This window comes from Oncorhynchus masou, chromosome 22 (genome assembly GCF_036934945.1).
Source record: "Oncorhynchus masou masou isolate Uvic2021 chromosome 22, UVic_Omas_1.1, whole genome shotgun sequence".
In the NCBI taxonomy this organism is placed as follows: domain Eukaryota; kingdom Metazoa; phylum Chordata; class Actinopteri; order Salmoniformes; family Salmonidae; genus Oncorhynchus; species Oncorhynchus masou.
Window position 1 is genome coordinate 1543175 of NC_088233.1, and position 27862 is coordinate 1571036.

General features: G+C 46.2%; 1 pseudogene; it reads right to left on the reverse strand.

The window, feature by feature from the left end:
* Positions 1-24: 24 nt before the first annotated feature.
* Positions 25-20393, reverse strand: LOC135509755 (uncharacterized; annotated as a pseudogene).
* Positions 20394-27862: the final 7469 nt, after the last annotated feature.

The window sequence follows — 27862 nt, forward strand, 5'->3', positions numbered from 1 at the left end:
TGTATATACAGTGGGTTGTTGAGCTCAGGGTCTTGGTCATAGAGAGACTGTCTGAAGACATTATACACCATCTCTCTGCTCAGCGTGAACCGCTCCAGTATCTCACCCTGCATGTCCAGTGTGTGTGTCTCACCCTGCATGTCCAGTGTGTGTATCTCACCCTGCATGTCCAGTGTGTGTGTCTCACCCTGCATGTCCAGTGTGTGTGTCTCACCCTGCATGTCCAGTGTGTATCTCACCCTGCATGTCCAGTGTGTGTATCTCACCCTGCATGTCCAGTGTGTGTGTGTGTGTATCTCACCCTGCATGTCCAGTGTGTGTCTCACCCTGCATGTCCAGTGTGTGTATCTCACCCTGCATGTCCAGTGTGTGTGTCTCACCCTGCATGTCCAGTGTGTATCTCACCCTGCATGTCCAGTGTGTGTATCTCACCCTGCATGTCCAGTGTGTGTATCTCACCCTGCATGTCCAGTGTGTGTATCTCACCCTGCATGTCCAGTGTGTGTGTCTCACCCTGCATGTCCAGTGTGTGTGTCTCACCCTGCATGTCCAGTGTGTGTGTCTCACCCTGCATGTCCAGTGTGTGTATCTCACCCTGCATGTCCAGTGTGTGTATCTCACCCTGCATGTCCAGTGTGTGTATCTCACCCTGCATGTCCAGTGAAGCTGGGTGTATATACAGTGGGTTGTTGAGCTCAGGGTCTTGGTCATAGAGAGACTGTCTGAAGACATTATACACCATCTCTCTGCTCAGCGTGAACCGCTCCAGTATCTCACCCTGCATGTCCAGTGTGTGTATCTCACCCTGCATGTCCAGTGTGTGTATCTCACCCTGCATGTCCAGTGAAGCTGGGTGTATATACAGTGGGTTGTTGAGCTCAGGGTCTTGGTCATAGAGAGACTGTCTGAAGACATTATACACCATCTCTCTGCTCAGAGTGAACCGCTCCAGTATCTCACCCTGCATGTCCAGTGTGTGTGTCTCACCCTGCATGTCCAGTGAAGCTGGGTGTATATACAGTGGGTTGTTGAGCTCAGGGTCTTGGTCATAGAGAGACTGTCTGAAGACATTATACACCATCTCTCTGCTCAGCGTGAACCGCTCCAGTATCTCACCCTGCATGTCCAGTGTGTGTGTCTCACCCTGCATGTCCAGTGAAGCTGGGTGTATATACAGTGGGTTGTTGAGCTCAGGGTCTTGGTCATAGAGAGACTGTCTGAAGACATTATACACCATCTCTCTGCTCAGCGTGAACCGCTCCAGTATCTCACCCTGCATGTCCAGTGTGTGTGTCTCACCCTGCATGTCCAGTGAAGCTGGGTGTATATACAGTGGGTTGTTGAGCTCAGGGTCTTGGTCATAGAGAGACTGTCTGAAGACATTATACACCATCTCTCTGCTCAGCGTGAACCGCTCCAGTATCTCACCCTGCATGTCCAGTGTGTGTGTCTCACCCTGCATGTCCAGTGAAGCTGGGTGTATATACAGTGGGTTGTTGAGCTCAGGGTCTTGGTCATAGAGAGACTGTCTGAAGACATTATACACCATCTCTCTGCTCAGCGTGAACCGCTCCAACTCAGTGTCATTCAGGGGCATCAGGAACCTCAGCCGGTAGTCAGCTTGCACAGAGCCGTTTCTGAGAGGAAGATCAGACCAGACAGTCAATCATACAGTCGTCTCAAATAAAACTGTGAAGGACCTCGGCGTCACTCTGGACCCTGATCTCTCTTTTGACGAACATATCAAGACTGTTTCAAGGACAGCTTTTTTTCCATCTACGTAACATTTGCAACACTGTCCAAAGAATTATGCATGAAAAATTAATCCATTCTTTTGTCACTTCTAGGTTAGACTACTGCAATGATTTACTCTCAGTGCGCTACCCGGATAAATCATTAAATAAACTTCAGTTAGTGCTGAATACGGCTGCTAGAATCCTGACTAGAACCAAAAAATTTCATCATATTACTCCAGTGCCTCCCTACACTGTTAGGACAAGGGCTGATTTCAAGGTTTTACTGCTAACCTACAAAGCATTACATAGGCTTGCTCCTACATATCTCTCTGATTTGGTCCTGCCGTACTGTCACGTTCTGACCTTTATTTCCTTTGTTTTGTATTTATTTAGTATGGTATCAGGGCGTGAGCTGGGGTGGGCAGTCTCTTTGTTTGTTCTATATTTTGGGTATTTCTATGTTCGGCCGAGTATGGTTCTCAATCAGAGGCAGGTGTCATTAGTTGTCTCTGATTGAGAATCATACTTAGGTAGCCTGGGTTGCACTGTTTGTTTGTGGGTGATTGTCTATGTTGATTGCTTGTGTCATCACAGTTCTCATTTAGCTTCACGGTCGTTATTTGTTTATTGTTTTGTATAGTGTGTTTCAGTGTTCAGTGTTTTCTTTATTAAATTTCATCATGAACACATACCACGCCGCATTTTGGTCCTTCTCGCCTCTCCTCTTCAGATGAAGAGGAGGACGCCCGTTACATGTACATACCTACACGTACACTACGGTCACAAGACGCAGGCCTCCTTATTGTCCCTAGAATTTCTAAGCAAACAGCTGGAGGCAGGGCTTTCTATAGAGCTCCATGTTTATGTAATGGTCTACCTATCCATGTGAGAGACGTAAATACGGTCTCAACCTTTAAGTCTTTACTGAAGACTCATCTCTTCAGTGGGTCATATGATTGAGTGTAGTCTGGCCCAGGAGTGTGAAGGTGAACGGACAGGCTCTGGAGCAACGAACCGCCCTTGCTGTCTCTGCCTGGCCGGTTCCCTCTCTCTCCACTGGGATTCTCTGTCTCTAACCCTATTACAGGGGCTGAGTCACTGGCATACTGGTGCTCTTCCATGCCGTCCCTAGGAGGGGTGCGTCACTTGAGTGGGTTGAGTCACTGGCGTGATCTTCCTGTCTGGGTTAACGCCCCCCCTTGGGTTGTGCCGTGGAGGAGATCTTTGTGGGCTATACTCGGCCTTGTCTCAGGATGGTAAGTTGGTGGTTGAAGAGATCCCTCTAGTGGTTTGGGGGCTGTGCTTTGGCAAAGTGGGTGGGGTTATATCCTGCTTGTTTGGCCCTGTCCGGGGGTATCATCGGATGGGGTCACAGTGTCTCCTGACCCCTCCTGTCTCAGCCTCCAGTATTTATGCTGCAGTAGTTTATGCGTCAGGGGGCTAGGGTCAGTTTGTTATATCTGGAGTATTTCTCCTGTCTTAACCGGTGTCCTGTGTGAATTTAAGTATGCTCTCTCCAATTCTCTAATTCTTTCTTTCTCTCTGTCGGAGGACATGAGCACTAGGACCATGCCTCAGGACTACCAGGATGAGGACTCCTTGCTGTCCCCAGTCCACCTGGCCGTGCTGCTGATCCAATTTCAACTGTTCTGCCTGCAGCTATGGAACCCTGACCTGTTCACCGGACGGGCTACCTGTCCCAGACCTGCTGTTTTTAACTCTCTAGAGACAGCAGGAGCGGTAGAGATACTCTCAATGATCGGAAAAGCCAACTGACATTTACTCCTGAGGTGCTGACCTGTTGCACCCTCGACAACCACTGTGATTATTATTATTTGACCATGCTGGTCATCTTTGAACATTTGAACATCTTGGCCATGTTCTGTTATAATCTCCACCCGGCACAGCCAGAAGAGGACTGGCTACCCCTCATAGCCTGGTTCCTCTCTAGGTTTCTTCCTGGGAAAAACAGGTTTTACTGTAATTATATATGATTGCAATGAACCATGGGAAATATAATATTTCCATCTGGTTCTCATTAAATGCAGAGTATAGTGGAAAGTACTGCACTGCACTGGGAATAGACAGCCTTTCAATGAACACAGAAAAATATGTGTTCATTGATTTACTATGTGTTACCTGAAGTCAGAGATTTCAACACTGGAGAAGTAGCGACTCAGGGCCGGAGATGAACTGTAGAGGTCAGACAACTGAGTGGAGGGAGGGATACAGAGAGAGAGAGAGGGAGAGAGAGAGAGAGAGAGAGAGAGTGACGGTGGGGGAAGAGAGAGGGGGAGCGAGAGAGAGGGGGAGGGAGAGAGAAAGAGAGACGGGGAGAGAGAGACAGAGAAAGAAAGAGTAAGAATGAGAGTGTGAATGTCTTTCCTTGGAACTCAACTACCTCTCACTACCATGGAAGTTCCCCTGTTCCAGTTAAACCCTCCTCCCTCAGATTCCTTCCACATTCTAACTTAAACACCAGAATACGCTAGGCAAGTTTGACAGAACAATAAATAAACAGCAACAGATGGTGGCACTTGAATTATTATGTTTTGCATGATAGTACTGTTCAACAAAAATAGTGGTAATATTTTGAGAATAAAGTCAACATTTTTGAGAATAAAGTCACAGTTATACTTCAAGATTAATGTAAGAGATTTGGTTATTAAGTGCGTGACTCCCTGGCAACACCGTTGAAATGCCTGAGGTAAATGACCTGTGGAGACCTTGCTCTGTGTGTGTGTGTGTGTGTGTGTCTGTGTGTGCGTGTGTGTGTGTGTGTGTGTGTGTGTGTGTGTGTGTGTGTGTGTGTGTGTGTGTGTGTGTGTGTGTGTGTGCGTGCGTGCGTGCGTGCGTGAGTGAGTGAGTGCGTGTGTGTGCGCGTGTGTGTGTGTGTGTGCGTGCGTGCGTGCGTGCGTGCGTGCGTGCGAGTGCGTGCGCGCGTGTGTGTGGGCAGTAAAAAGTAGGGGGAAACAACAAACAGCCATCAACCTAGTGATCTAATAACCTTGTTCAATCCATCTGTATTCACACATTTTATTACTTAACCCTTATTTAACGAGGCAAGTTAGTTAAGAACCAATTCTTATTTCCAATGAAGGCCTACTGGGAACAGTGTGTTAACTGCCTTGTTTAGGGGCAGAACGACAGGTTTATATACACTAGGCTACCTGCCTCCTCTAACCACTAGGCTACCCGCCTCCTCTAACCACTAGGCTAACTGTCTCTAACCACTAGACTACCTGCCTCCTCTAACCACTAGGCTACCTGCCTCCTCTAACCACTAGGCTAACTGTCTCCTCTAACCACTAGGCTACCTGCCTCTAACCACTAGACTACCTGCCTCCTCTAACCACTAGGCTAACTGTCTCTAACCACTAGGCTACCTGCCTCCTCTAACCACTAGGCTACCTGCCTCCTCTAACCACTAGGCTACCTGCCTCCTCTAACCACTAGGCTACCTGCCTCCTCTAACCACTAGGCTACCTGCCTCCTCTAACCACTAGACTACCTGCCTCCTCTAAACACTAGACTACCTGCCTCCTCTAAACACTAGACTACCTGCCTCTAACCACTAGACTACCTGCCTCCTCTAACCACTAGGCTAACTGTCTCCTCTAACCACTAGGCTACCTGCCTCCTCTAACCACTAGACTACCTGCCTCTAACCACTAGGCTAACTGTCTCCTCTAACCACTAGGCTACCTGCCTCCTCTAACCACTAGGCTACCTGTCTCCTCTAACCACTAGGCTACCTGCCTCCTCTAACCACTAGGCTAACTGTCTCCTCTAACCACTAGGCTACCTGCCTCCTCTAACCACTAGACTACCTGCCTCTAACCACTAGGCTAACTGTCTCCTCTAACCACTAGGCTACCTGCCTCCTCTAACCACTAGGCTACCTGTCTCCTCTAACCACTAGGCTACCTGCCTCCTCTAACCACTAGGCTACCTGCCTCCTCTAACCACTAGGCTACCTGCCTCCTCTAACCACTAGGCTACCTGCCTCCTCTAACCACTAGGCTACCTGCCTCCTCTAACCACTAGGCTACCTGCCTCCTCTAACCACTAGGCTACCTGCCTCCTCTAACCACTAGGCTACCTGCCTCCTCTAACCACTAGGCTACCTGCCTCCTCTAACCACTAGGCTACCTGCCTCCTCTAACCACTAGGCTACCTGCCTCCTCTAACCACTAGGCTACCTGCCTCCTCTAACCACTAGGCTACCTGCCTCCTCTAACCACTAGACTACCTGCCTCCTCTAACCACTAGGCTACCTGTCTCCTCTACACTCTAACCACTAGGCTACCTGCCTCCTCTACACTCTAACCACTAGGCTACCTGCCTCTCTAACCACTAGGCTACCTGCCTCTCTAACCACGAGGCTACCTGCCTCCTCTAACCACTAGGCTACCTGCCTCCTCTAACCACTAGGCTACCTGCCTCCTCTAACCACTAGGCTACCTGCCTCCTCTAACCACTAGGCTACCCGCCTCCTCTAACCACTAGGCTAACTGTCTCTAACCACTAGACTACCTGCCTCCTCTAACCACTAGGCTACCTGCCTCCTCTAACCACTAGGCTAACTGTCTCCTCTAACCACTAGGCTACCTGCCTCTAACCACTAGACTACCTGCCTCCTCTAACCACTAGGCTAACTGTCTCTAACCACTAGGCTACCTGCCTCCTCTAACCACTAGGCTACCTGCCTCCTCTAACCACTAGGCTACCTGCCTCCTCTAACCACTAGGCTACCTGCCTCCTCTAACCACTAGGCTACCTGCCTCCTCTAACCACTAGACTACCTGCCTCCTCTAACCACTAGGCTACCTGTCTCCTCTACACTCTAACCACTAGGCTACCTGCCTCCTCTACACTCTAACCACTAGGCTACCTGCCTCTCTAACCACTAGGCTACCTGCCTCTCTAACCACGAGGCTACCTGCCTCCTCTAACCACTAGGCTACCTGCCTCCTCTAACCACTAGGCTACCTGCCTCCTCTAACCACTAGGCTACCTGCCTCCTCTAACCACTAGGCTACCCGCCTCCTCTAACCACTAGGCTAACTGTCTCTAACCACTAGACTACCTGCCTCCTCTAACCACTAGGCTACCTGCCTCCTCTAACCACTAGGCTAACTGTCTCCTCTAACCACTAGGCTACCTGCCTCTAACCACTAGACTACCTGCCTCCTCTAACCACTAGGCTAACTGTCTCTAACCACTAGGCTACCTGCCTCCTCTAACCACTAGGCTACCTGCCTCCTCTAACCACTAGGCTACCTGCCTCCTCTAACCACTAGGCTACCTGTCTCCTCTAACCACTAGGCTACCTGCCTCCTCTAACCACTAGGCTACCTGCCTCCTCTAACCACTAGGCTACCTGCCTCCTCTAACCACTAGGCTACCTGCCTCCTCTAACCACTAGGCTACCTGCCTCCTCTAACCACTAGGCTACCTGCCTCCTCTAACCACTAGGCTACCTGCCTCCTCTAACCACTAGGCTACCTGCCTCCTCTAACCACTAGGCTACCTGCCTCCTCTAACCACTAGGCTACCTGCCTCCTCTAACCACTAGGCTACTTGCCTCCTCTAACCACTAGGCTACCTGCCTCCTCTAACCACTAGACTACCTGCCTCCTCTAACCACTAGGCTACCTGTCTCCTCTACACTCTAACCACTAGGCTACCTGCCTCCTCTACACTCTAACCACTAGGCTACCTGCCTCTCTAACCACTAGGCTACCTGCCTCTCTAACCACGAGGCTACCTGCCTCCTCTAACCACTAGGCTACCTGCCTCCTCTAACCACTAGGCTACCTGCCTCCTCTAACCACTAGGCTACCTGCCTCCTCTAACCACTAGGCTACCTGTCTCCTCTAACCACTAGGCTACCTGCCGCTCCTAACCACTAGGCTACCTGCCTCCTCTAACCACTAGGCTACCTGCCTCCTTTAACCACTAGGCTACCTGCCTCCTTTAACCACTAGGCTACCTGTCTCCTTTAACCACTAGGCTACCTGCCGCCCCTAACCACTAGGCTACCTGTCTCCTTTAACCACTAGGCTACCTGCCGCCCCTAACCACTAGGCTACCTACCTCCTCTAACCACTAGGCTACCTGCCTCCGTTAACCACTAGGCTGCCTGTCTCCTTTAACCACTAGGCTACCTGCCTCCTTTAACCACTAGGCTACCTGTCTCCTCTAACCACTAGGCTACCTGCCGTCCCTTACCACTAGGCTACCTGCCTCCTCTAACCACTAGGCTACCTGCCTCCTCTACACTCTAACCACTAGGCTACCTGCCTCCTCTAACCACTAGGCTACCTGCCTCCTCTACACTCTAACCACTAGGCTACCTGCCTCTCTAACCACGAGGCTACCTGCCGCCCCTCTAACCACTAGGCTACCTGCCTCCTCTAACCACTAGGCTACCTGCCTCCTCTACACTCTAACCACGAGGCAACCTGCCTCCTCTAACCACTAGGCTACCTGCCGCCTCTAACCACTAGGCTACCTGCCTCCTCTAACCACTAGGCTACCTGCCTCCTCTAACCACTAGGCTACCTGCCTCCTCTAACCACTAGGCTACCTGCCTCCTCTAACCACTAGGCTACCTGCCTCCTCTAACCACTAGGCTACCTGCCTCCTCTAACCACTAGGCTACCTGCCTCTCTAACCACTAGGCTACCTGCCTCCTCTAACCACTAGGCTACCTGCCTCCTCTAACCACTAGGCTACCTGCCTCTCTAACCACGAGGCTACCTGCCGCCCCTCTAACCACTAGGCTACCTGCCTCTCTAACCACGAGGCAACCTGCCTCCTCTAACCACTAGGCTACCTGCCTCCTCTAACCACTAGGCTACCTGCCTCCTCTAACCACTAGACTACCTGCCTCCTCTAACCACTAGGCTACCTGCCTCCTCTAACCACTAGGCTACCTGCCTCCTCTAACCACTAGACTACCTGCCGCCCCAAATCTAATAACCTGCACGTACACACCATGTTTCCCCATGGCAATTTCAGACTATAGGCATAAACTCTTCTAACCGGCCGGTGCATTATGAGCACAAACAAAAACAAAAAACTTTATTGGCTTTGTCACTGACTGAGAAGAACTGGGGCGAGTCCCTGTCTGTCAGAGACTGAAGAGAACTGGGGTGAGTCCCTGTCTGTCAGAGACTGAAGAGAACTGGGGTGAGTCCCTGTCTGTCACAGACTGAAGAGAACTGGGGTGAGTTCCTGTCTGTCACTGACTGAAGAGAACTGGGGTGAGTCCCTGTCTGTCACAGACTGAAGAGAACTGGGGCTGAGTCTCTGTCTGTCACTGACTGAAGAGAACTGGGGCTGAGTCCCTGTCTGTCACTGACTGAAGAGAACTGGGGTGAGTCCCTGTCTGTCACTGACTGAAGAGAACTGGGGTGAGTCCCTGTCTGTCACAGACTGAAGAGAACTGGGGTGAGTCCCTGTCTGTCACAGACTGAAGAGAACTGGGGTGAGTCCCTGTCTGTCACTGACTGAAGAGAACTGGGGTGAGTCCCTGTCTGTCACTGACTGAAGAGAACTGGTGTGAGTCCCTGTCTGTCACAGACTGAAGAGAACTGGGGTAAGTCCCTGTATATGAATATTGGCAGCTATTAACGACCTTATCCGACGAGCTATTAACGACCTTAACATTAGCTAGCTAACAAGCTAGAAATGATCCATAACATTTTTTTTAAAGTTGCTTTTAGTTGCCTGGTTTGCTAGATTGACATAAATTAATAATGAATAATTAAATAACCTTTTACTGAATTGATTTGAAAACTGATGGGTTTATTTATACACCAATTGTGCTACTTTGGACCACCAGGCTGCTGATGTCATGCAGCCTATCGTTTTTTATGTTTATACTTTTCATTTTTTTATTTTACCTTTATTAGGTAAAGTCAGTTAAGAACAAATTCTTATTTTCAATGACGGCCTAGGAACAATGGGTTAACTGCCTGTTCAGGGGCAGAACGACAGATTTGTACCTTGTCAGCTCGGGGCTTGAACTTGCAACCTTCCAGTTACTAGTCCAACGCTCTAACCACTTGGCTACCCTGCCGCCCCATAAAGACAATGATGAGTTTGATGTCTAATGACAGAATGTTCTGTGACAACTGTCTAGAGTTATAGTATAAACCATCCTTTAATCTTGAAATCTCTGATTTTAGTACCCAGCATACTCACTCTGTTTAGCACATGGCCTCACATGTGAGGAGAAAGAGATGGGATGGGCTCAGGCTTAAGAGGGTGTGAACGATGCTGAATGGGTGTAGGCAAAGAAGAGCTCTCCAGTAGGTGTACTTTACCAAAACATCCAAAGGCCATTTTCTCAAAGTGGGGTTACAGGTTTATCAACTTTCAAAGCAGAATTACTTTCCCATTGTTCCTCAACTGTAATGTGTGATACACAAAGGGTGGGTCTAATTCTGAAAGCTGATTGGTTAAAACCGCATTCCAGCTGGTGTCTATTCCACAAGTTACCACCGGCTAAATCTATGATGTTAAAATGCCCTTTACTCTGTTCCATCTGACTGTAATCCACTGTCTCATCAGCCCAGCCAGGCAATGTATAAACTGCATCTCCACTATAAAAAGCATCTAGACATTATCTCACATTTCTTTTAGACTAACATTTAGTTTTCAACTGCTGAGATTTGTTTAAACCTTGCTGTCTGTCTCTCTGACATTTACAACATTGTTTCAATATTCAAATTCGATCTCCAGCTGTCCCATAGTAATGAACGTGTCGGTTGTCGGGACGAGACAGAGAGGCAGTGTTACTCAGCCAGTCAAAATCATGAATCAGCTGGCATCATTTTTATGGATAAACTGGAAAAGGTCAAAACGAAACGAAAATCAGCTAGTTTGTTTCCAGCTTCAGTTTGAAGTGGGGCGTATCCAAATGAATGTCACTAGAAAACATCTTAAACAGATGCTAATGCTGCTACTTTGTTGTTATTCTGTTTGACGCGACTGTAAATTAGCCGTAGTTGGCCAGCTAGCAAACAAGGGATAAGAACGTTGCCAGCCAGTGGAACATTTAAAACATAATTTAAAGCGACAGGGTCGCGTCCATAGATTGGCTTCTCGGACATTATCACTTTTAAATATACAGTTAGTTAGCTCTGAATCAATTACAGTCCTGTCCAACGGCCGCGGGAGGACTGAATAATGAAAGCTGGAGTTTCACACAAGTTTCCGCGGGAGGAGCGGCAACTCAAGGACCACTCCTGCATTTCCAATACCAGCTAATCCGTTTGAATAATTAGTCCTCTAAATATATGAATATTAGATAAATGATGATAGACTATATAGGCAGGCTATATATAACATGTATTGGTTGTTAGCCTAGCATCATATCTCCTTTCACTATCGATCTATCGGTCAAGGATGGGAGGATACATCGGTTATCCCAAAACAGGGGCATTGTCTCCATTCTAGGCTATTTGTCTCTAACTGAGACAACCACTGGTTCACGTTATAGAGTCTAGACCGGATAATAGACTAGTCTAAACAGGCTAGACCTGTTTGCTGTTAGTCATTTTAAGTTCCATTAACTCTTAGAGATCGGGCTACTTTTTTCAACATTCTGTTAAAAATCGCGCAACATTTCAACGTCCTGCTACTCAAGTCAGGAATATAGTATATGCATATGATTAGTATGTGTGCATAGAAAACACTCTGAAGTTTCTAGAACTGGTTCAATGGTGTCTGTGACTATAACAGAACGAGTTCCGTGGTCAAAATCGGCAGAAAACCTGGTCACTAAATCGACGAAGAAAAATCAATCCGCCAGCCCATGTATTGTCTATTGGAAGGAAAAATAGTTAAGGCTGAGAATACAGTTCCTATAACTTCCACACGATGTCGCCAGTGTTGTGATTTCGATTAAACTAAATCGTTGGTCATCTGAGTAATAGCCACATCCGGTTGTCAAGTCCACAGCTGTAAACAATGGAACCGGAAAAGTTAGTTATGTTTCCCAAACTCGTGCTTATTGAATACAGATCGCTCCACGATCAATTTTATCGTTTATTAACGTTTAGTAATACCTAAAGTTGGATTACAGAAGTAGTTTGAAGTGTTTTGTCAAAGTTTATAGGCAACTTTTTTAATTTAAAAAAATAACGTTGCGTTTAAAAAATGTGTTTTTACTGGATCTGACGGTGTTCATAAATTGACATTTTGGGTACACAAGGACCGATTTAATCGAAAAAAAGACCCAATTGTGATGTTTATGGGACATATAGGAGTGCCAACAAAGAATCTCGTCAAAGGTAATGAATGTTTTATATTTTATTTCTGCGTTTTGTGTAGCGCCGGCTACGCTAATTCCTTTGTTTACGTCCCTTCTGGTATTTCGGCGTGTTGCCTGCTATCAGATAATAGCTACTCATGCTTTCGCCGAAAAGCATTTTACAAATCTGACTCGTTGGCTTGATTCACAACGAGTGTAGCTTGAATTGACTACCCTGCATGTGAATTTTAATGAACGTTTGAGTTTTAACGAGTGCTATTAGCATTTGGCGTAGCGCATTTGCATTTATTGTTGGCAGGGGGTGCGGTTGCGTCCCGGGTGGGCCAGAGAGGTTAAGTCCCCCCACCCCCTCCCCGGTTAAGTCCCCCCTCTATGCAAGGTCCATGACAGGGGCAGCCCTCGCAATCCTTCTCCGTGCCAATCCGTGACCTACATTCACAAGATAATAAGTCTCCCCAGGGGACAGTGTTGACACTGATACTAGGGACTGGTACTGTTCCCTTATTTTGGCCCCATAGTGTGGCCCCTAGTAGGTGGATGATAATACACACTCACTCACGCTACTGCAGTCCCTCTTTGTTCTGTCTCTCTCTTTTTGTTCTCTCTCTAGTTCTCTCTCTCTAGTTCTCTCTCTCCAGTACTCTCTCTCTAGTTCTCTCTCTCTCTAGTTTCTCTCTAGTTCTCTCTCTCTAGTCTCTCTCTCTAGTTCTCTCTAGTTCTCTTCTCTAGTTCTCTCTCTAGTTCTCTCTAGTTCTCTCTCTAGTTCTCTCTCTCTCTCTCTAGCTCTCTCTCTAGTTCTTTCGTTTCGTGTTCTCGTTCTAGTTCTCTCTCTCGTTCTCTCCTCAACTCAATCCCGTGACCTACATTCACAAGATAATAAGCATAGACCTATGAGTCTACTTCATTGGAGGTGTAGCACCTACCGGTCAAAGGTTTTAGAACACTTACTCAGTCAAGAGTTTTCTTTTTATTTGTACTATTTTATACATTGTAGAATAATACTGAAGACATCAAAACTATGAAATAACACATATGGAATCGTGTAGTAACCAAAAAGTGTACTAACCAAAAATAGCCACCCTTTGCATTGATGACAGCTTTGCACACTCTTAGCAATCTCTCAACCAGTTTCACCTGGAATGCTTTTCCAACAGTCTTGAAGGACCACTTGCTGGCTGCTTTTCCTTCACTCTGAGGTCCAACTCATCCCAAACCATATCAATTGGGTTGAGGTCGGGGGATTGTGGAGGCCAGGTCATCTGATGCAGCACTCCATCACTCTCCTTCTTGGTCAAATAGCCCTTACACAGCCTGGAGGAGTGTTGGGTCATTGTCCTGTTGAAAAACAAATGATAGTCCCACTAAGGCCAAACCAGATTGGATGGCGTATCGCTGCAGAATGCTGTTGTAGCCATGCTGGTTAAGTGTGCCTTGAATTCTAAATAAATCAAAGACAGTGACACCAGCAAAGCATCCCCACACCATAACACCTCCTCCTCCATGCTTCACGGTGGGAACCACACATGCAGAGATCATCTGTTCAACCACACGGTTGGAAACAATAATCTCAAATTTGGACTCCAAACCGAAGGACAAATTTCCACAGCTCTACTTGTGTTTCTTGGCCCAAGCAAGCCTCTGAAGGACACCTCCTATTGGTGTCCTTCAGTAGTGGTTTCTTTGCAGCAATTCGACCACGAAGGCCTGATTCACGCAGTCTCCTCTGAACTGTTGATGTTGAGATGTATCGGTTACTTGAACTCTGTGAAGCATTTATTTGAGCTGAAATTTCTGATGCTGGTAACTCTAATTCTAGTAGCTATGTTGACCAGGTTGTAGCGGTTAGCGGTTATGATATGAAGGTTTTGCTTAGAACGTTTTTTTTTGTTGCGTGGTCACAGACAGCTAAATGTGTTGTGCACTGAAGTCCACAAGTGAAGGGAAAAGGTGAGAGGAGGGGAGCGAGCGAAGTAGATAGATGCGTGAAGGAATGATATATACAACGAGCTGTTTTGTGTGTGGCTGCTATGAAAGTGAACTGTGTTGACATTTGATCGGGGGGTGGGTGATTGTGCCTATTCTAAGGAAAAACTAGTCTAAAGACGGAAGCAAACGGGGATGATACCTAGTTGAATGTATTCAACTGAAATGTGTCTTTCACATGCCTCATCCGACTCTGTGTGGTTCCTCATTCTGAAAAGAATCTGTGGCGTAACCCTCTTTCAGGTCCTACTTTTAGTAATATGGTAATTATGTGCTAAGAGAGCAAGGATTTCCTTGCTACTGAATCCAATTCTAAAGTATAGTTTCACCAGGTCATTTAACTCGGGCATTTCAACAGTGGCGTGCGACAGCAACAGGGAACCAGGGAGATATGTTGAATTAGACTGTAACTGTGACTTGATTTAAAACATTTTGACACTTTATTCTCAAAATTGAAAAAATTTAAATAATAAACCAGGTACCACCACGTTAGCCTTTTTCCCCCTCTTCATTAGGCCCTGATCCTCTTCCGTAGAATTGGGGCGGCAGGGTAGCCTAGTGGTTAGAGCGTTGGACTAGGAAGGTTGCAAGTTCAAACCCCGAGCTGACAAGGTACAAATCTGTCTTTCTGCCCCTGAACAGGCAGTTAACCCACTGTTCCTAGGTCATCATTGAAAATAAGAATTTGTTCTTAACTGACTTGCCTTGTTAAATAAAGGTAAAAAAATAAAAAAAAAAAAAAATACATTCACAGCCAGATGATATGTTGTAGTAACTCACTTGTTATTAAACAAGCATGCTTCAAACATGCATTCTTGATGCGTTGAAGGTCATAAATAGATTTACAGTGAGATTTCAAAACATCCCTGAAAGTCATAAATGCGAGGTACCTTCTCTTGTAGTTGGCTGGACAGGGCCTTACTCTGATTGGACGCTGGGGATAGCAGATCTGGTATGAATATCTGATTGGTCAGTCTGAAGCTTCCGTTGAAACATCGCGGCATCTCAAACAACGCTGGATCGTACTTCCTCGTCTATGTCATCATGGATCCCTGTTCAACCAGAGAGAAGAAGAGCCAGACAGTGTCATGGATCACTGTTCAACCAGAGAGAAGAAGAGCCAGACAGTGTCATGGATCCCTGTTCAACCAGAGAGAATAAGAGCCAGACAGTGTCATGGATCACTGTTCAACCAGAGAGAAGAAGAGCCAGACAGTGTCATGGATCACTGTTCAACCAGAGAGAAGAAGAGCCAGATAGTGTCATGGATCACTGTTCAACCAGAGAGAAGAAGAGCCAGACAGTGTCAGAATCAGACAGATAACACACAATCTACAACTCTGCTATTTTTAGTCACATGCATTATATATGAAGCAAGTTTAAGGCACATGTCCATACAGTGACCTAATCTATTTTATTATCTCCGATTCTATTTTTGTCTATTCCATTCTGCTCTATTCCACTCTGCTCTATTCCACTCTGCTCTATTCCGCTCTATTCCATTCTGCTCTATTCCACTCTGCTCTATTTCTGCTCTATTCCGCTCTATTCCATTCTGCTCTATTCCGCTCTATTCCATTCTGCTCTATTCCATTCTGCTCTATTCCACTCTGCTCTATTCCACTCTGCTCTATTCCACTCTATTCCACTCTATTCCATTCCGCTCTATTCCACTCTGCTCTATTCCACTCTGCTCTATTCCACTCTGCTCTATTCCACTCTGCTCTATTCCACTCTGCTCTATTCCACTCTGCTCTATTCCACTCTATTCCATTCTGCTCTATTCCACTCTATTCCACTCTGCTCTAACCCATTCTGCTCTATTCCACTCTATTCCTCTCTATTCCATTCTGCTCTATTCCGCTCTGCTCTATTCCGCTCTATTCCGCTCTGCTCTATTCCACTCTGCTCTATTCCACTCTATTCCACTCTATTCCACTCTATTCCACTCTATTCCACTCTATTCCACTCTATTCCACTCTGCTCTATTCCACTCTGCTCTATTCCACTCTGCTCTATTCCGCTCTATTCCATTCCGCTCTATTCGCTCTATTCCATTCGCTCTATTCCCCTCCGCTCTATTCCGTTCTGCTCTATTCCGCTCTGCTCTATTCCGCTCTATTCCATTCCGCTCCGCTCTATTCCGCTCCGCTCTATTCCACTCCGCTCTATTCCACTCCGCTCTATTCCACTCCGCTCTATTCCACTCCGCTCTATTCCACTCCGCTCTATTCCACTCCGCTCTATTCCACTCGCTCTATTCCACTCTGCTCTATTCCACTCTATTCCATTAAGCTCTATTCCACTCTGCTCTATTCCACTCTGCTCTATTCCACTCTATTCCACTCTGCTCTATTCCACTCTATTCCATTCTGCTCTATTCCACTCTGCTCTATTCACTCTATTCCACTCTATTCCACTCTATTCCACTCTATTCCACTCTATTCCACTCTATTCCACTCTGCTCTATTCCATTCTGCTCTATTCCGCTCTATTCCATTCTGCTCTATTCCACTCTATTCTATTCTGCTCTATTCCACTCTATTCCATTCTGCTCTATTCCATGCTGCTCTATTCCACTATATTCCATTCTGCTCTATTCCACTCCATTCCATTCTGCTCTATTCCACACTATTCCATTCTGCTCTATTCCACACTATTCCATTCTGCTCTATTCCACTCTATTCCACTCTGCTCTATTCCATTCTGCTCTATTCCACTCTATTTCATTCTGCTCTATTCCGCTCTATTCCACTCTATTCCATTCTGCTCTATTCCACTCTATTCCATTCTGCTCTCTTCCACTCTATTCCATTCTGCTCTATTCCACTCTGCTCTATTCCATTCTGCTCTATTCCACTCTGCTCTATTCCACTCTGCTCTATTCCACTCTGCTCTATTCCACTCTGCTCTATTCCACTCTGCTCTATTCCACCCTGCTCTATTCCACTCTATTCCACTCTGCTCTATTCCATTCTATAGTGGTAAAGACACGGATGACCTATGGTAAGGACAACCAGAGCATTAACAATAGAAGCGAAACAGAAAGGCTGTACCTAAACACACAGCGAAGGAGACTCCAATCACCAGCAGGATGAGGAAGATGAGGAAGATGAGGATCATCCACCGTCTTCTGTGCACCATGCAGCTCTACAAACAACACAATACACTTTACACTACACACAGCACACCATTTTACATTTTGGTAATTTAGCAGACTCTCTTATCCAGAACAATTTAGTCGACAAACAGAACAACACGACTCAATCTGCAGACAAACAGATAGCAACACACAACAGTCAACAACACTATTCTGTCCATTGGAATGCAATCCAATTCAACTGATTGCAATGGAGAGTACAGGACTTACAGGCCTACTGTAAATTGATTTGAATGAATGAGTGGTTTGTTTGTCGTAGCCCCATGATGAATTTGCACGTAAAGTCTGAAGTCAAATATCAAAACTGCTGTCACAGAACCAGACCGTTCTGCAGGCGTTGCGAGATCTGGTAACGGTGCTACCCAACTATTACCTGACACCTAACTCACCGGTTACCTGATACTTAACTCACCTGTTACCTGTTACCCAACACCTAACTCACCTGTTACCCAACTATTACCTGATACCTAACTCGCCTGTTACCTGTTACCCAACTATTACCTGATACCTAACTCACCTGTTACCTAACTGTTACCTGTTACCTAACTGTTACCTGTTACCTAACTGTTACCTGTTACCTAACTGATAATTATTACCTAACGTACCTTCTACTTAACTTATCTGCAATGTGTTAACTGCTACCTAACAATGTTACCTGTTACCTAACTGTTACCTTCTACCTAACTGTTACCTGTTACCTAAATGTTACCTGTTACCTAACTGTTACCTGTTACCTAACTGTTACCTTTTAACTATTACCCATTACCCAACTGTTACCTGCTACCTGTTTTCTGTTACCTGCTACCTAACTGTTTTCTGTTACCTGCTACCTAACTGTTACCCAACTGTTACCTGTTACCTGCTACCTAACTGATAATTATTACCTAACTGTTACCTAACTGTTACCTGTTACCTAACTGTTACCTGCTACCTAACTGTTACCTGCTACCTAACTGTTACCTGTTACCTGCTACCTAACTGATAATTATTACCTAACTGTTACCTGCTACCTAACTGTTACCTGCTACCTAACTGTTACCTGCTCCCTAACTGTTACCTGCTACCTAACTGTTACCTGCTACCTAACTGTTACCTGTTACCTGCTACCTAACTGATAATTATTACCTAACTGTTACCTGTTACCTAACTGTTACCTTACTGTTACCTAACTGTTACCTGCTACCTAACTGTTACCTGTTACCTGCTACCTAACTGATAATTATTACCTAACTGTTACCTGTTACCTAACTGTTACCTTACTGTTACCTAACTGTTACCTGTTACCTAACTGTTATCTGTTACCTAACTGTTACCTGGTACCTAACTGTTACCTGTTACCTAACTGTTACCTGTTACCTAACTGTTACCTGTTACCTAACTGATAATTATTACCTAACTGTTACCTGTTACCTAACTGTTACCTGTTACCTAACTGTTACCTGTTACCTAACTGTTACCTGCTACCTAACTGTTACCTGCTACCTAACTGTTACCTGCTACCTAACTGTTACCTGCTACCTAACTGTTAACTGTTACCTGCTACCTAACTGTTACCTGTTACCTAACTGTTACCTGTTACCTAACTGTTACCTGTTACCTAACTGTTACCTGTTACCTAACTGTTACCTGTTACCTGCTACCTAACTGATAATTATTACCTAACTGTTACCTGTTACCTGCTACCTAACTGATAATTATTACCTAACGTACCTTCTACTTAACTTATCTGCAATGTGTTAACTGCTACCTAACAATGTTACCTGTTACCTAACTGTTACCTTCTACCTAACTGTTACCTTCTACCTAACTGTTACCTGTTACCTAACTGTTACCTGTTACCTAACTGATAATTATTACCTAACTGTTACCTGCTACCTAACTGATAATTATTACCTAACGTACCTTCTACTTAACTTATCTGCAATGTGTTAACTGCTACCTAACAATGTTACCTGTTACCTAACTGTTACCTTCTACCTAACTGTTATCTGTCACCTTTGCCCTAACTGTTATCTGTCACCTTTGCCCTAACTGTTATCTGTCACCTTTGCCCTAACTGTTATCTGTCACCTTTGCCCTAACTGTTATCTGTCACCTCTGCCCTAACTGTTAGCTGTTACCTTAACTGTTACCTAGTTGTTACCTGTTACCTTCTACCTAACTGTTATCTGTCACCTTTGCCTAACTGTTATCTGTCACCTTTGCCCTAACTGTTATCTGTCACCTTTGCCCTAACTGTTATCTGTCACCTTTGCCCTAACTGTTATCTGTCACCTTTGCCCTAACTGTTAGCTGTCACCTTTGCCCTAACTGTTATCTGTCACCTTTGCCCTAACTGTTAGCTGTTACCTTAACTGCTATCTGATAACTAACAGTTACCTTCTAACAGTTACCTTCTACATTACCTGCTGTTAACTTGTTCCTAACTGTGTTAAAGACAGGATGGAAGCCAACCACAGTCTGGTGAAGAACAGATATGACAGCGCATGCTGAGGATTCTGTGACTAGAATTCTTTACAGACAGACGTATATATGTATTTATGTAAATTACAGGCCTCTCTCATCTTTGTAAGTGGGAGAACTTGCACAATTGGCGGCTGACTAAATACTTTTTGCCCCACTGTATGTATTTCACCACTTCCTTAGCGCTGCAAAGACGTGGCTTGGTGATGTGAACATTTCTCAGAGGTACACCATCTGCATGGTCACCCACCAACAACAACGACGAGATGTTAACATTTTTCGATTTGAATCAAAGATCCTGGATTCAATCATGACCAAGGGGTTGTGAGAGAGAGAGACATGAAAAGCTGTGACACTTTGTAATAAATACAAGTACCATTTCTTTGTTGACGATGCTGTTCTGTACGTTGAGAGAGATCGACTCTTGGTTGACCTCTTGCCCATCGACCCAATGATGCCCGCCATTATCGACAGGAACCTGAGAACACACACCACACACACGTCAGTTTCCTCCACAACACTAAACAATGATGCGGAGACAGGGTTACTGTCTTACCCTGAATGTTATATCATGATGTTGTAGCAAGCCGACCCAGCCTAACGCTGAATGAGAAACATGACCTGCTCCTTGGTCAACTTTTAAACCTAGTTCCTTCACAATGACACTTCAAAAATGATAATGTGTATCATTACTAATCACTCACCTTCATCAGAGTGGTCTGTCTGTCTGTCTGTCTGTCTGTCTCTCATGCACACTGAAAACATTCATTTTCACTTTCTGTTTCTCATCAGTCAGATGTTCCTTTAGGCATGTGCCACTTCCCTGACACCACACCCCCTGGCTGTTTACATACTGCACCGTCACAATGACACCACACCCCCTGGCTGTTTACATACTGCACCGTCACAATGACACCACACCCCCCTGGCTGTTTACATACTGCACCGTCACAATGACACCACACCCCCTGGCTATTTACATACTACACCGTCACCGCTATAATGACACTTATGACAGTGAGTCCTTCCAACAGTAGGCTAGACATATTTTTCCCTGTGCTGTATACAAAAAGGCCACTGTGTTGTTGAGGGAGAAAGTAACTTCAGCCACCAAATGGCAGTGATGACCCACCTGTTCAGGAGAAAGCAAGGGTTTCCTTCCTCTGCTGCGTCATTGGTGGTCAGCATAGGTCTATTACCTGAAGTCATCTGCAATATGGAATATGGAATTATACAAACATTCTAATGGACATTCTAATGTTCTAATGGACATTCTTATGGGCATTCTAATGTTCTAATGGACATTCTAATGAATATTCTAATGGGCATTCTAATGAACATTCTAATAGCAATTCTAATGGACATTCTAATGAATATTCTAATGGACATTCTAATGAATATTCTAATGGACATTCTAATGTTCTAATGGACATTCTAATGAACATTCTAATGGACATTCTAATGGACATTCTAATGGACATTCTAATGAATACTCTAATGGACATTCTAATGAATACTCTAATGGACATTCTAATGGACATTCTAATGAATATTCTAATGGACATTCTAATGAATATTCTAATGGGCATTCTAATGTTCTAATGGACATTCTAATGGACATTCTAATGGACATTCTAATGAATATTCTAATGGACATTCTAATGAATATTCTAATAACATTCTAATGAACATTCTAATGGACATTCTAATGAATATTCTAATGAACATTCTAATGAACATTCTAATGGACATTCTAATGTTCTAATGGACATTCCTATGGACATTCTAATGTTCTAATGGACATTCTTATGGACATTCTAATGTTCTAATGGACATTCTAATGGACATTCTAATGGACATTCTAATGAACATTCTAATGGACATTCTAATGAACATTCTAATGGACATTCTAATGAACATTCTAATGGACATTCTAATGTTCTAATGGACATTCCTATGGACATTCTAATGTTCTAATGGACATTCTTATGGACATTCTAATGTTCTAATGGACATTCTTATGGACATTCTAATGTTCTAATGGACATTCTTATGGGCATTCTAATGTTCTAATGGACATTCTAATGAATATTCTAATGAACATTTTAATGGACATTCTAATGGACATTCTAATGGACATTCTAATTGAACACTTGTTCAATCAGTATTCTATCAGCTGTTCTGCCTAAATAAAAAGGTACTTATGAGCTGAATGTCTTTGAAAAGGATATGTGAGAGGATGTTTACAGAAGCCACGTTTTTATTACACTCCCTGAATGATATGCAGAAGCCAAATCAAATGTTTGTCCACCTGGCTGCATGTTCCAACTGAAACACATGTACGTTTCTGCAAGAATGTCCTCTGGTCATGGACAAACGTATGACTCTGGATTGCAAGACAAGTGAATGTTGCCAAAACAATGTCTAGCACTTCTGTGGCAACAATCAATGACATTATGAAACTATGGAGCAATCAATGTGAGCAGAAAGAAACAACCTTGGGTTGTTACTGGGCAAAATACAGTGATTATGTAGTGGGAATTCCGATGCCTTGCCTGCCCTGACATGACATCCCTCTCTTAATGCTGCGAAGCAGACAAGTCCTTGTTCAATGGTACAGAGGCTCTCAAGTTACATCTCATTCACAGCAGGCTGGTTGTTTTCACCAATCAGGAGCCACTGGGTAAAACTATACATCAATACAATACACATAACTATTAATCTGATCATGTTTATCCTTTAATAAATCCTTGGGTGATAGAAGGTTTCAACAAAAACAGAGACCAGGCTGTGTTGTTTTGAGTTAGTTAATTTGATGAAGATGATAACTCTGACCTCGTGCCTTGTCAACCAATGTTAACCGTATGAGTCTCGAGACCCCCAAGTAATCGGCTTTTCATTTATCTGACTTTCATTTATCTGCATGTGCAGCCCTTATATTTAGCGCCACTGTGAATGTGTACCGTTTTCCTTTCAGGACAAGCAGGGCCTCATGTAGAACAGAACACTAAACTAAACTAAACGTTTCCCTTTCAGGACAAGCAGGGCCTCATGTAGAACAGAACACTAAACTAAACTAAACGTTTCCCTTTCAGGACAAGCAGGGCCTCATGTAGAACAGTGTCAGGATTTGGCCAGGGTTGTTCCGTGTTTTTGTCAGTAGATGTCCCCATTGTGCTTTTTGTCCCTGTGTTTTTCCCTTGATCCCCATTATTGTTTGCACCTGTGTCTCGTTTCCCCTGATTGTATTTAAACCCTTTGTTTCCCTCAGTTCTGTGCTCTGTGTTTGTATGTTGGCACCCTGCCCTAGTGTTCTGTGTGCTCTTGTCGATTCCGGGTGAAGTTCTTGTAGTATTCTGTTTTTTGTTTTTGTTTAGTTTTAGTGAGTTTCTTTTTTTTTTTTTTTTTTTTGTGTTTTACCTACCACCTTTTGGATTTGCCATTTTTTATTTTAGGATTTTTTCTTTATTAAATACACCGTCTTAAGTACTGCTGTGTCTGCCTCATCTTCTGGGTTCTGCTGTCTATTCGTGGCTCAGTTGGTTAAGTGACTGTTTCTCACTCCGGAGACCCAGGTTCGAAACCGGGTCCTGACAGAAACACAGAGCCAAAATGAACCCAGAGGCAGCCAGTTCCCAGGACCTTTTTGCCACGCTGTCCCACCACCAGGAGACTGTCCAACGCCACGAAGCCGCCCTGGTTCAGCAAGAGGCCTTAATGGCTAGACATTCTCATCTTCTGTCGGAGATGCTGACTTCCATTAAGCAAGTATCTGATCGACTTACCCCGGCAACAGTTCCCGTCCCAGTACCTCAAGTTCACGTACCCATGGCAGTTAACCCCTGGCTGAACCTCGTCTTCCACCTCCCCAACGGTTCTCAGGTGATCCAAGTGCTTGTAAAGGGTTTCTCACTCAATGTTCTCTCTCCTTTGAGCTGCAACCCTCGTCATTTCCCACCGACCGGTCTAAGATCGCATATATCATCACCCTGCTGTCGGAAAAGCCCTGGCCTGGGCTACTGCTGTGTGGGATGCCCATAGTTCCTGCTGTGCCAGCTACTCTGCCTTTGCTGAGGAATTCAAACGAGTGTTTCAAGGCCCAAGCAGTGGTTCTGACTCAGCCAAACAGCTCCTGACTCTCCATCAAGGTTGGCGCAGCGTGACGGACTATGCCATCCAGTTCCGCACGGTGGCAGCAGCGAGTGGCTGGAACAACGAGGCGCTCACGGTGTGCTTTCTGAAAGGCCTTTCCGACACTATCCAAGATGAACTGGCCACTCGGGAACCACCGGACAATCTCGAGTCCCTGATCAAGTTGGCCTCACGCATTGACCAGCGTCTGAGAGAGAGAGAACTCAACCGTAGACCTCTAGCCCCTATCAGTCCCAGCTCCGAGTCCCCACCTTTATCATCACTGGCTCCACCGGAACCCATGCAGATTGGACGCATCTCCCAGGCTGAGAGAGACCGCCGGATGAGGGAGCGACGCTGTCTATATTGCGGCAAACCGGGCCATTTCCGTTCCACGTGTCCCAGGCTCCAGGGAAACGCTCTGTCCCGTACAGACCGGGGGAACTGTAACGGGAAACATAACCTCCTCCCATCCGTCCAACTCCCGTCTGCTCATTCCAGTCACCCTCTCCTGGGACAACCACAAGCTTCACCTTCAAGCCTTGGTAGACTCTGGAGCCGCAGGTAACTTCATGGATGGTGTCTGGGCGAAGAAGAATGGCGTTCCCTCTGAACCTCTAAGTGACCCCATGAGGGTTACTACATTGGATGGAAGCCCTTTGGGATCTGGACTTGTCACTCATGTCACTACCTCCTTGAGACTTTCAGTTTCACAACACCAGGAATTGATGAACTTTCATTTGATCTCCTGTTCCGAGTTCCCTCTCGTCCTTGGATACCCCTGGCTTCACAGCCATAACCCTCACATCGACTGGTCTGTGGGCACTATCAAGCAGTGGGGTCCTACGTGCCAAGCTACTTGTATTTTCCAGAATTCCCCGAGTTCTACTCCCGAGTCTTTAGAATCCATCGATCTGACCCGAGTTCCCGAGTGTTACCATGACCTCAAACTGGTGTTTAGCAAACAGAGGGCCACCATGCTACCACCCCATAGATCTTACGATTGCCCCATCGACCTGTTTCCGGGCACTTGCCCCCCCCAGGGGTCGGATCTTTTCCCTATCTCCACCCGAACGAGCTGCTATGGATACCTATATCAAGGACTCTCTGGAAGCAGGCCTCATGCGTCCATCCACCTCCCCGGCGGGAGCAGGGTTCTTCTTTGTGGCCAAGAAAGACGGTGGGTTACGTCCTTGCATCGACTACCGGGGACTCAATGACATAACCGTCCGTAACCGTTACCCGCTACCCCTTATGGCCACAGCCTTCGAGCTGCTCCAGGAAGCAGTTGTTTTCACTAAGCTTGACCTGCGGAACGCATACCATCTTGTGCGGATCAGACCTGGTGACGAGTGGAAGACCGCTTTCAACACGCCTACTGGTCACTATGAATACTTGGTGATGCCCTTCGGCCTGACCAACGCCCCAGCGGTGTTCCAAGCGCTCATAAACGATGTGCTTAGGGATATGCTTAACATATTTGTGTTCGTTTACTTGGATGACATCCTCATCTTTTCGAGCTCCCTTCAAGAACACACTAAGCATGTCAGACAAGTACTCAAACGCCTCCTGGACAGCCATCTGTACGTTAAGCCGGAAAATGTGAATTCCATTCATCCCGAGTACAATTCCTGGGATTTGTAGTGGAACCCGGTCGAATCCAAATGGACCCTAGGAAGGTAGGGGCGGTAGCGGATTGGCCCACCCCCAAATCCGTTAAGGATGTTCAGCGTTTCCTGGGCTTCACAAACTTTTACCGCAAGTTCATCAAGAACTTCAGTTTGGTGGCAGCTCCTCTCTCAGCTTTAACCAAAGGTGGCAATGCAAGGTTTTCTTGGGGAAGAGAAGCTGAGACGGCCTTCCAAGGACTCAAGCAGCGCATCCTCTCTGCTCCCATCCTGATACTACCGACTACGGATGAACCATTTGTGGTGGAGGTAGACGCATCAGAGGTTGGTGTTGGAGCTGTCCTGTCTCAGAGGGGTGAAGACAAGAAGCTTCATCCGTGCGCTTTCTTCTCACACCGGCTTACCCCGACTGAGAGGAACTACGATGTGGGGGATCGTGAACTCCTAGCGGTTAAGATGGCATTGAAGGAATGGAGACACTGGCTCGAGGGGGCTTCTCACCCGTTTCAAGTGCTTACGGACCACAAGAATCTGGAGTATATCCAGCAGGCGAAGCGATTGAACTCTAGACAAGCTAGATGGTCTCTTTTCTTCAATCGATTCCAGTTTATCCTCACCTATCGGCCCGGGTCGAAGAATCTCAAACCGGATGCCCTGTCCCGAGTCTACGCTCCTGCCATTCGAGATGACACGGACATGCCTGTCCTTCCTGCTGCTAAGATTGTGGCTCCGATCTCGTGGCAAGTTGAGGATACCGTGAGACGTGCTCAAGCTAGCGAACCGGACCCTAAAGGAGGTCCTGCCAATCGGTTGTTTGTCCCCAAGGCAGTGAGGACTCAGGTCCTTCTGTGGGGGCACTCCTCTCGCCTCACCTGTCATCCGGGCGTAGGTCGCACCTTGGAGTTCATCCAGCGTAAGTTCTGGTGGCCTACCATAAGAGAAGACGTTGCCACTTTCGTCAATGCCTGCCCCGTGTGCTGCCAGGGCAAATCTTCTCACCTCCGCCCTCAAGGACTCCTTCACCCTTTACCTGTTCCCCACAGACCCTGGTCCCATATATCATTGGACTTTATTACTGGACTTCCTCCATCCCATGGCAATACTACTATCCTAGTCATAATCGACAGGTTTTCAAAGGCGGCCAGGTTCGTCCCTCTGACTAAGTTACCTTCTGCCAAGGAAACGGCTGAGTTGGTAATTAATCATGTGTTCCGAGTCTTCGGCATTCCTCAAGATGTGGTTTCTGACAGAGGTCCCCAGTTCGCCTCAAGGTTTTGGAAGGCCTTCTGCCAACTCATGGGGGCTTCTGCCAGTCTATCTTCAGGGTACCATCCGGAGTCCAACGGCCAAACAGAGAGGATGAATCAAGAGCTGGAAACCACCCTCCGATGTATGACTCGTGACAACCCGTCCACATGGTCATCCTTTATTGTTTGGGCCGAATACGCGCACAACACCTTGCGCTCCTCCTCCACTGGTATGTCCCCGCACGAGTGTCAGTTTGGCTATGCTCCTCCATTGTTCCCGGACCAGGAGGCAGAAGTCAGAGTGCCTTCAGCCTTGAGATTCGTCAGACGCTGTCGGCTTATGTGGAGGAAGACCCGTCTTAATCTGATGCGTTCCTCACAGAGGTATCAACAACAAGCCAACAGACGTCGCCGTCCCGGGCCTACCCTGCGCCCGGCCAGAGAGTCTGGCTCTCCACAAGAGACTTACCTCTACGGGTGGAGTCTCGCAAGCTGTCCCAAAAATACATCGGTCCCTTCAAGGTTGCCAGGAGAGTTAACCCAGTTTCTTATCGCCTACACTTACCCAGATCCCTTAAGATTAATCCCACATTTCATGTGTCTTTGTTAAAACCTGTTGTTTTTTCTCCCTTGTCCCGGCAGACAGACCTCCCCTCCGCCTCGTGTCATTGGAGGCCAGCCGGCTTATACCGTCCACCGGATACTGGATTCCCGCCGGGTGCAGCGGTCCTGGCAGTATCTGGTGGACTGGGAAGGCTACGGTCCTGAGGAGCGCTCCTGGGTTCCTGCCAAAGACATCCTGGACCCTGACCTCATTCGTCAGTTCAGGGTCCTCCACCCTGAGAGAGCTGGTAGGAACGTCAGGAGCCGTTCCTAGGGGGGATTCTGTCAGGATTTGGCCAGGGTTGTTCCGTGTTTTTGTCAGTAGATGTCCCCATTGTGCTTTTTGTCCCTGTGTTTTTCCCTTGATCCCCATTATTGTTTGCACCTGTGTCTCGTTTCCCCTGATTGTATTTAAACCCTTTGTTTCCCTCAGTTCTGTGCTCTGTGTTTGTATGTTGGCACCCTGCCCTAGTGTTCTGTGTGCTCTTGTCGATTCCGGGTGAAGTTCTTGTAGTATTCTGTTTTTTGTTTTTGTTTAGTTTTAGTGAGTTTTTTTTTTTGTTTTTTTTTTGTGTTTTACCTACCACCTTTTGGATTTGCCATTTTTTATTTTAGGAGTTTTT